At 47.9% G+C, this 7,301-nt stretch overlaps 1 non-coding gene across 1 annotated transcript; it reads left to right on the forward strand.

The window, feature by feature from the left end:
- Positions 1-6,755: 6,755 nt before the first annotated feature.
- On the forward strand, positions 6,756-6,837 carry trnas-aga (transfer RNA serine (anticodon AGA)). Its single transcript has one exon. It is a non-coding gene; the product is annotated as a tRNA-Ser (tRNA).
- The last annotated feature ends 464 nt before the right edge of the window (positions 6,838-7,301 follow it).

The raw sequence follows: 7,301 nt of genomic DNA on the forward strand, positions 1-7,301 counted from the left end.
ACATTGCCTTTATGGCCTTTTTAAAGGTCTGAACAAGCCTCTCAGCCAATCCATTTGTGGCTGGATGATATGGGGCAGATGTGTAATGTTTCACCCCATTATTCTTCAGGAACCTCCGGAAATCCTCAGACACAAACTGTGGGACATTACTTCTTTTGAAGTGATTTGGCATTTACACTCCTGAAAGGCAGGCTTACACTCATCACTCCATTTCCATGTTACACCAGTTTGAAGGAGGGCGTTCAGTGGGTGCAGAATTGTAGATAAATTCGGCAAGAACTTATGGTAGTAGTTCACCAACCCGAGGAACGACCTCAGTTGCGACACATTTTCTGGTGCTGGAGCCTTGACTACAGCCTCAATCTTGTCCGGCGACTTATGCAACCTTTCCTCATCAATCATGTGGCCACAATACGAGATTTGCCTCCTGAAGAACTCGCATTTGGGATGGTTGGCTCATAGCCCATATTCCTGCAAGCTCGTGAGCACCTGTTCCAGGTTGGCAAGGTGTTCACTGTCATTTTTGCCCATAACCAGGATGTCGTCCAAATAACACTGGGTCCCCGGGATCCCTTGCAGGACTTGTTCCATTGCCCTCTGCCACATAGCCGGGGCCGATGCTACCCCAAATACCAGTCAATTGTACTGGTAAAGGCATTTGTGAGTGTTTATCATGAGGTATTTCCTAGATGCTTCTTCCACCTCTATTTGTAGATATGCTTGAGCCAGGTCAATCTTTGTAAAACATTTCCCTCCAGATAGTGAGGCGAAAATATCTTCTATCCGCGGAAGCGGATACTGTACTGTGTGCAGGACTGGGTTCACAGTCACCTTGAAGTCCCCACAGATGCGAACCTTCCTTGGCTCCCCAGGCGTGCTGCTCAATGCTTTCTTGATTACAGGAACGATGGGTGTGGCCCACTCACTCCAGTCCACCTTAGACAGCACCCCCGAACGCTCCAGACTCTCCAGTTCAGCTTCCACAGCTGGGCGTATCGCTTATGGCACCGGTCTGGCCTTGAAACATTTTGGGGTTGCATTATCCTCAATCTTTATTGTTGCCTTTACTCCTTTTAGTGTCCCAAGTCCTTGTTGGAACACCGCTTCCGCATCAGATAGAATTTGTGACAGACATCCAGGTGCGACGTCATCATCTTTTTTGTCAGTCACAGTTAGTGCCAGAATGGAATGCCAATCCAATTGTAGTCTTCGGATCCATTCACGTCCCAATAATGGTGGTCCTCCATCTCGTAGTATATACATGTATAGTTTCTGTGTTTCCTTTCCGTTATATTCAACTGGCACCCTTATTTTTCCTCTGGGCTAGACCTTTTGCCCCGTGTATGTCTTCAATACTATGGACGTGTCCTTTAAGGGTATGTGTGAGAATAGCCGCTCATAGTCTCGTCGATTCATGACAGTTAGGGCTGATCCTGTGTCCAATTCCATCTTCACTGGGGACCCTGCTATCATGAGGGTGACCCAAATGGTTCGGTGATCTTCTTTTGCGATCATGTTGTGTAACTTTAAACAACTTAGTCGCCTGCTCCCGGAGTCCTTATCACTCTCCTGATCACCTGAACTACTATCTGTCAGTTTCTTTACTTTCCTGTACTGTTCCTTAGTAGTTCTTGTCATGTTGGTCTTCTTTCCCGACCTGCAGACTCTTGCTATATGTCCCATTTTCCCGCATTGCCTGCATATTTTGCCTTTAATCCAGCAGTCCTTCTGCTCATGGGTTGTTCTGCCGCAGCGATAGCACTTTTCGGCTCCATACGCCATTTCGTTAGTGCTGTATTCTTGTGGTTTCTGTTGTATTTCCGCAGCTCCCCATGCTGCTGCTTCGTAGGATACTGCCACGCTGAAAGCCTGTTCTAGCGTCAGGTCCTTTTTTGAAAGTAGTCGTTTCTGGGTTCCTTCACTCTGGAGCCCGCAGACAAACTTATCCCGTAAGGTGTCTGCCAGTCCTGCTCCAAACTGGCAGTGCTTCGATAACTTGCGTAGTTCCGTAAGATAGTCAGCATTGCTCTCATCTTTGTGCTGGTTTCTTTTATGGAACTTGAATCTTTCGGCTATCAGCAGTGGTGTAGGGCTTAGATGTTCCTGTAAGATATGAACAATCTCCTCAAAACTTTTCTCCATTGGTTTAGCTGGGGTAATTAAATTCCGCAATAGGCCGTACGTACTCGCACCCATCAGATTTAATAATACCTATGCCCTCTTTCCATCAGCCACCTCATTTGCCTTGCAGTACACTTCAATTCTTTCCACATACGTGATCCAGTCTTCTACCTTGTTGTCGAAAGCAGTGATACTGCCACTTTTCGGCATCTTGGGCGATTTAAAATGGCTCCTCCCGCGCTTTTGCTTCTTCCTCAATGGAATAAAATGGCGCCTCCCGCGCTTTTGCTTCTTCCCCAACGGGATAAAATGGCGCCTCCCACGCTTTTGCTTCTTCCCCTTACTGCCACGCTGCTCCTAGCGTTCTACGGGGTAATGGTGGCGACCCGCAGCTTCGGCGCGTCTCGCTTTCCTTCCCACCCGTTTAGTTTCTCTCCGCTGTCCTGTTCTCGAGCACCGACCATGCCCTTTGCGCTCCACCCTCTCTCTCTTGTTTTCTTTTCCCGGCGACGCTGCGCGGCCCAATTTGTAGAGCCACTCGATTGAGCTTGAGCCCGCCGCAGTCCGGAAGGGTCAGCTTGCTACCTGCTACCAGCACGATTCGCTGCAACCACAGTTTCTCCCGCAATTCTCCAAACACCGATGGATTCTTTGGGCGGTTGCCCCCGGTCGACACCCGTTGCTCAGACTATGACCTTCCAGGACCTTCCTTTCAGGCGAGATCCCTGTGAGATGATGCCACACTGCAGGTGAGTTCGAACTTACTCGTCACCACTGTAAAGTCCGCGCCTCAATCATACACGGAATTCGGGAGCACAGTTTAACAGGTACTTTACTGAACAAGAGGCAGCTGGAAACTGAAACTACAGAAGCCTGCTAGGGCCTTTTATACAGGGGTGGTCACTGCTGGTACTGCAGTCTAAGACCAGTTATTCCCTTAAAGATACATACACAACACCCACCCCGCTGAGTTCCTGACCTTCTTTCCCCCCCAGGAGTTCCTGTCCTTCTCCACTTCCAGAGTTCCTGACCTTCTTTCCCCCCCAGGATTTCCTGTCCTTCTCCCCCTCCAGAGTTCCTGACCTTCTCCCCCTGCTGAGTTCCTGACCTTCTTTCCCCCCCCCAGGAGTTCCTGTCCTTCTCCCCCTCCAGAGTTCCTGACCTTCTTTCCCCCAGAGTTTCTGACCTTCTCCCCCCGACAGAGTTCCTGAGCTTCCCCTCCCAGAGTTTCTCACCTTCTTTCCCCCCCAGAAGTCCTGGCCATCTTTTCCCCCCCGCATCAGTTCCTGACCTTCTCCCCCGCGCCGAGTTCCTGAAGTTCTTGCCCCCCCAAGGGTTTCTGACATTTTCCCCTCTCTCAGATTTCCTGGCCTTCTTTCCCCCCAAGAGTTCCTGACCTTCTTTCCCCCGCTGAGTTCCTGACCTTCTTCCCCCCCAGAGTTCCTGACCTTCTTTCCCCCCAGTTCCTGACCTTCTTGTCCCCCAAGAGTTCCTGACCTTCTCCCCCCACAGAGTTCCTGACCTTCTTTCCCCCCGTTCCTGACCTTCTTTCCCCCCCAGAGTTCCTGACCTCCTTTCCCCCCGTTCCTGACCTTCTTTCTCCCCAGTTCCTGACCTTCTCTCCACCCCTCCCAGTTCCTAACCTTCTCTCCACCCCCCCGAGTTCCTGACCTTCTTCCCGCTCCCCCAATTCCTGACCTTCTCTCCACCCCCACAGTTCCTGACCTTCTCCCCCACAGAGTTCCTGACCTTCTTCCCCCCCAGAGTTCCTGACCATCTTCCCCCCCGAGTTCCTGACCTTCCTCCCCCCCTAGAGTTCCTGACCTTCTTTCCCCCCCAGAGTTCCTGACATTCTCCCCCCTGAGTTCCTGACCTTCTACCCCCCCGAGTTCCTTACCTTCTTCCCCCCCCGAGTTCCTGACCATCTTTCCCCCCCCCCGAGTTCCTGACCTTCTCCCCCCCAGAGTTCCTGACCTTCTTCCCGCCCCCCCAGAGTTCCTGACCTCCCCCCCCCGAATTCCTGACCTTCTTCCCCCCCCAGAGTTCTTGACCTTCTCCCCCCCCCCCGAGTTCCTGACTTTCTTCCCGCCCCCCAGGTCCTGACCTTCTCCCCCCCCCGAGTTCCTGACCTTCTTCCCGCCCCCCAGTTCCTGACCTTCTTCCCGCCCCCCAGTTCCTGACCTTCTCTCCAACCCCCCCACCCCCAGTTCCTGACATTCTCTCCACTCCCCCAGTTCCCAACCTTCTGTCCCCACTCCGATCTCCTCTCCTTTCCTCTCTTCTCTTCTCTTCCCCCCACGGATCCACTGACCTTCTCCACAGGTGAAGCGTGGTTGAGGCCGCAGTCCTCTGCATGATTCCGGTGGGGGTGTGACGGTGTCCGCCCAATCGACCTTGCAAATAATCGCTCCGAAATCCGTGACTCAGGTTAAGCACTTGTAAACAGTTTCAAATTGACTTAAATTTTCTGTTCCCGTGAACAATACAGACCACATTCCATAGTTATTAATGTAGATGATAATATCCTATTTTGGAGCTGAGGTGGTGTAAACACTTGTGAATTAAGTTTGGACTCATAGATTGACTTTGGTTTGTCATATAAATGATTAATGACTGAATGCTCTTCTTTGTTTCCTCTTACACTAATGTTTTTCCTTTTCTTTGAACCTGTTTTGCCCTTCTATCCTTCTTTTTCCAAATTAGGTTTGATAATGGTGTTCGTTAACAGCACCTAATCAATACAACTGATTGAGCTCTAACACCAGTATTAGTGTGAATCTACTAACACTTAAATTAATATGCAGCTCAAACACAGACACATACTTTTAGACTATGAAACTGTCATTTGAATAAGATTGATTTAATTCAGAGTTTAGTATTTCTTACATCATTGATTTAATGACAGCATTTATCACTACATCTTATCAAATTTATTAATGCATCTCCATTTTGCAAGTAATTAGGTTGCAATAAGCTGAAAATCATCAATTTCCTGTCCTCCTATTTGGTTCTGCTTTGAAAAATGAGTTGCTTTGCACAGACAATCTACTGTTTTCAGGCAGACATACCTCTTTCTGTCTTAAAACTAATGAAACATTTCAAATCTTTAATTGCTTTGTGACTGTGCACATCACGCTAGTGACTTTTATCAGCCAACCACTTTGTAATGGAAGCTCAGGCTGAAAACCATCAGCAGTGCATTCAGGCTGAGCCTGACAGTGAACGATGAGCTGACTCGTGGGTTCTGCCTGCTTAGCAGAATGACTTCACCCCTACACTGCTGGCAGCGAGATGTTCCAATTACCACACAGTGGGGTCAGTTGGGTAGGGGAAGTGATGGGCCCACATCGATTAATGTCCTGTTTTGATGGACTGAACAGGGAAAATACAAATTAGTTCAACTACTGTGTGTTAATTATCTGAGGTTTTTGGAATGCAGAATAAGATGGAAGTCAGTTCTGCGATAATATATTCTTGAGATTGGGGTCTTGACTTTTTTTCATCTTAATTAAGACTCTTCAAGCTTTACTGACAAGCTTTTCTTTCCAGTAGTAACATATGAAAGTATTCTTCTCAGTTTGAAACATATGGAAGTAAATATGTGTTTCAGCATCAAATGAATCCTTGCATCTCGAGAATGAAAGCCTTATTCACTCAGAACACATTTAAGTCTTTTAATTTGTGTTGCCCCATTTCAAAGCTTTCTGTTTAAACCTAACCTATAGTAATTAATATATCATGATTGTGACTTTCTGTTTATCTCAGGGGACAGGTCCATAAAGGTGGGTAATGCAGAAACAGCATTGCCAGCCTGTATGAGTGTGCTGCGAGTTCAACTTGCCCAGAACAAAATGGCACAAGGCATTCGACATAACCATTCGACATTTGTCTCTCATGTCTCCGCACCACCTCCTGAGTGGAAGAAACGAAGATTTCCCAATTCGCAAACTTTGGGCTTTTGATTTGATTTCGACCTTGCCTGCTCTCCTTGGACAATCCTTGTACAGCCTTTGGTGATTTGAGTTTTGTTACTTTAACGTTAAAATGTTTTATTCTTTCGCAGTGATTGATTTAACATGCCGGATCTCAGGAGTCTGAATTGTGATTTCTAACTGCAACATTTGATTCATCGATTAATTGTGCCTCATACTTAAAAGACAAAACAAGTTTTTGTTTCCCATTTGATACCAGGTAGAACCATGAAGCCTGCAGTCAGCCGAAGAGAAGTAATCAATAACTTTTACTGAAGGAAAACATTTTGATATTACTTTTGGTTGCCATGGTGCTAACATTTCCTTCATAAGCTGATAATAGTACCTGTGCTTGAATTTCTGAGTACTATGGTAACATCTTTTTATAATTTCTATTTTGAAATGGCAGTTGATGTATAAATATTAAGATATCTTTTTAATGATCCAAGTTATTGTTATGTGTGATAAATTGGGCTATCTTCTTCTTTGTAATAAAGGTGCTGCTAAGTTGGTCCAATATAGCACATCACATTAAAGGTTATAGATAATAGCCTTTATTAGTGGGCCAGTACCACAAGCCATTTCTTTAACTTCCTACTTAGAAAACAAACACTGCATTCATTTTATTCTAAAAGCACGATTCATAAAGGAGCAGTAAATGAGGTAGTCATGGCCGAGTGGTTAAGGCGATAGACTAGAAATCCATTGGGGTTTCCCCGCGCAGGTTCGAATCCTGCTGACTACGGCATCGAGGACGTCATCCCAAATGATCCATTTTTGGCCCGACCAGAGCGGACCTGCGTGGGAACACTGAGCATCGGCGGCAGATTAAAATCGGCGGCAGTGAGTGAGGAGCGGCCCGACCAGAGCGGACCTGCGTGGGAACACTGAGCATCGGCGGCAGTTTAAAACCGGCGGCAGTGAGTGAGGAGCGGCCCAACCAGAGCGGACCTGCGTGGGAACACTGAGCATCGGCGGCAGTGAGTGAGGAGCGGCCCGACCAGAGCGGACCTGCGTGGGAACACTGAGCATCGGCGGCAGTGAGTGAGGAGCGGCCCGACCAGAGCGGACCTGCGTGGGAACACTGAGCATCGGCGGCAGTGAGTGAGGAGCGGCCCGACCAGAGCGGACCTGCGTGGGAACACTGAGCATATTTTGTGGACCCTGCCAACCCTGATTTGTTTAACTTTTTGTTGTTTATTCTGTTCC

Source organism: Somniosus microcephalus, chromosome 1 (genome assembly GCF_052327205.1).
Source record: "Somniosus microcephalus isolate GS21.2 chromosome 1, FLI_Smic_1.0, whole genome shotgun sequence".
Lineage (NCBI taxonomy): Eukaryota > Metazoa > Chordata > Chondrichthyes > Squaliformes > Somniosidae > Somniosus > Somniosus microcephalus.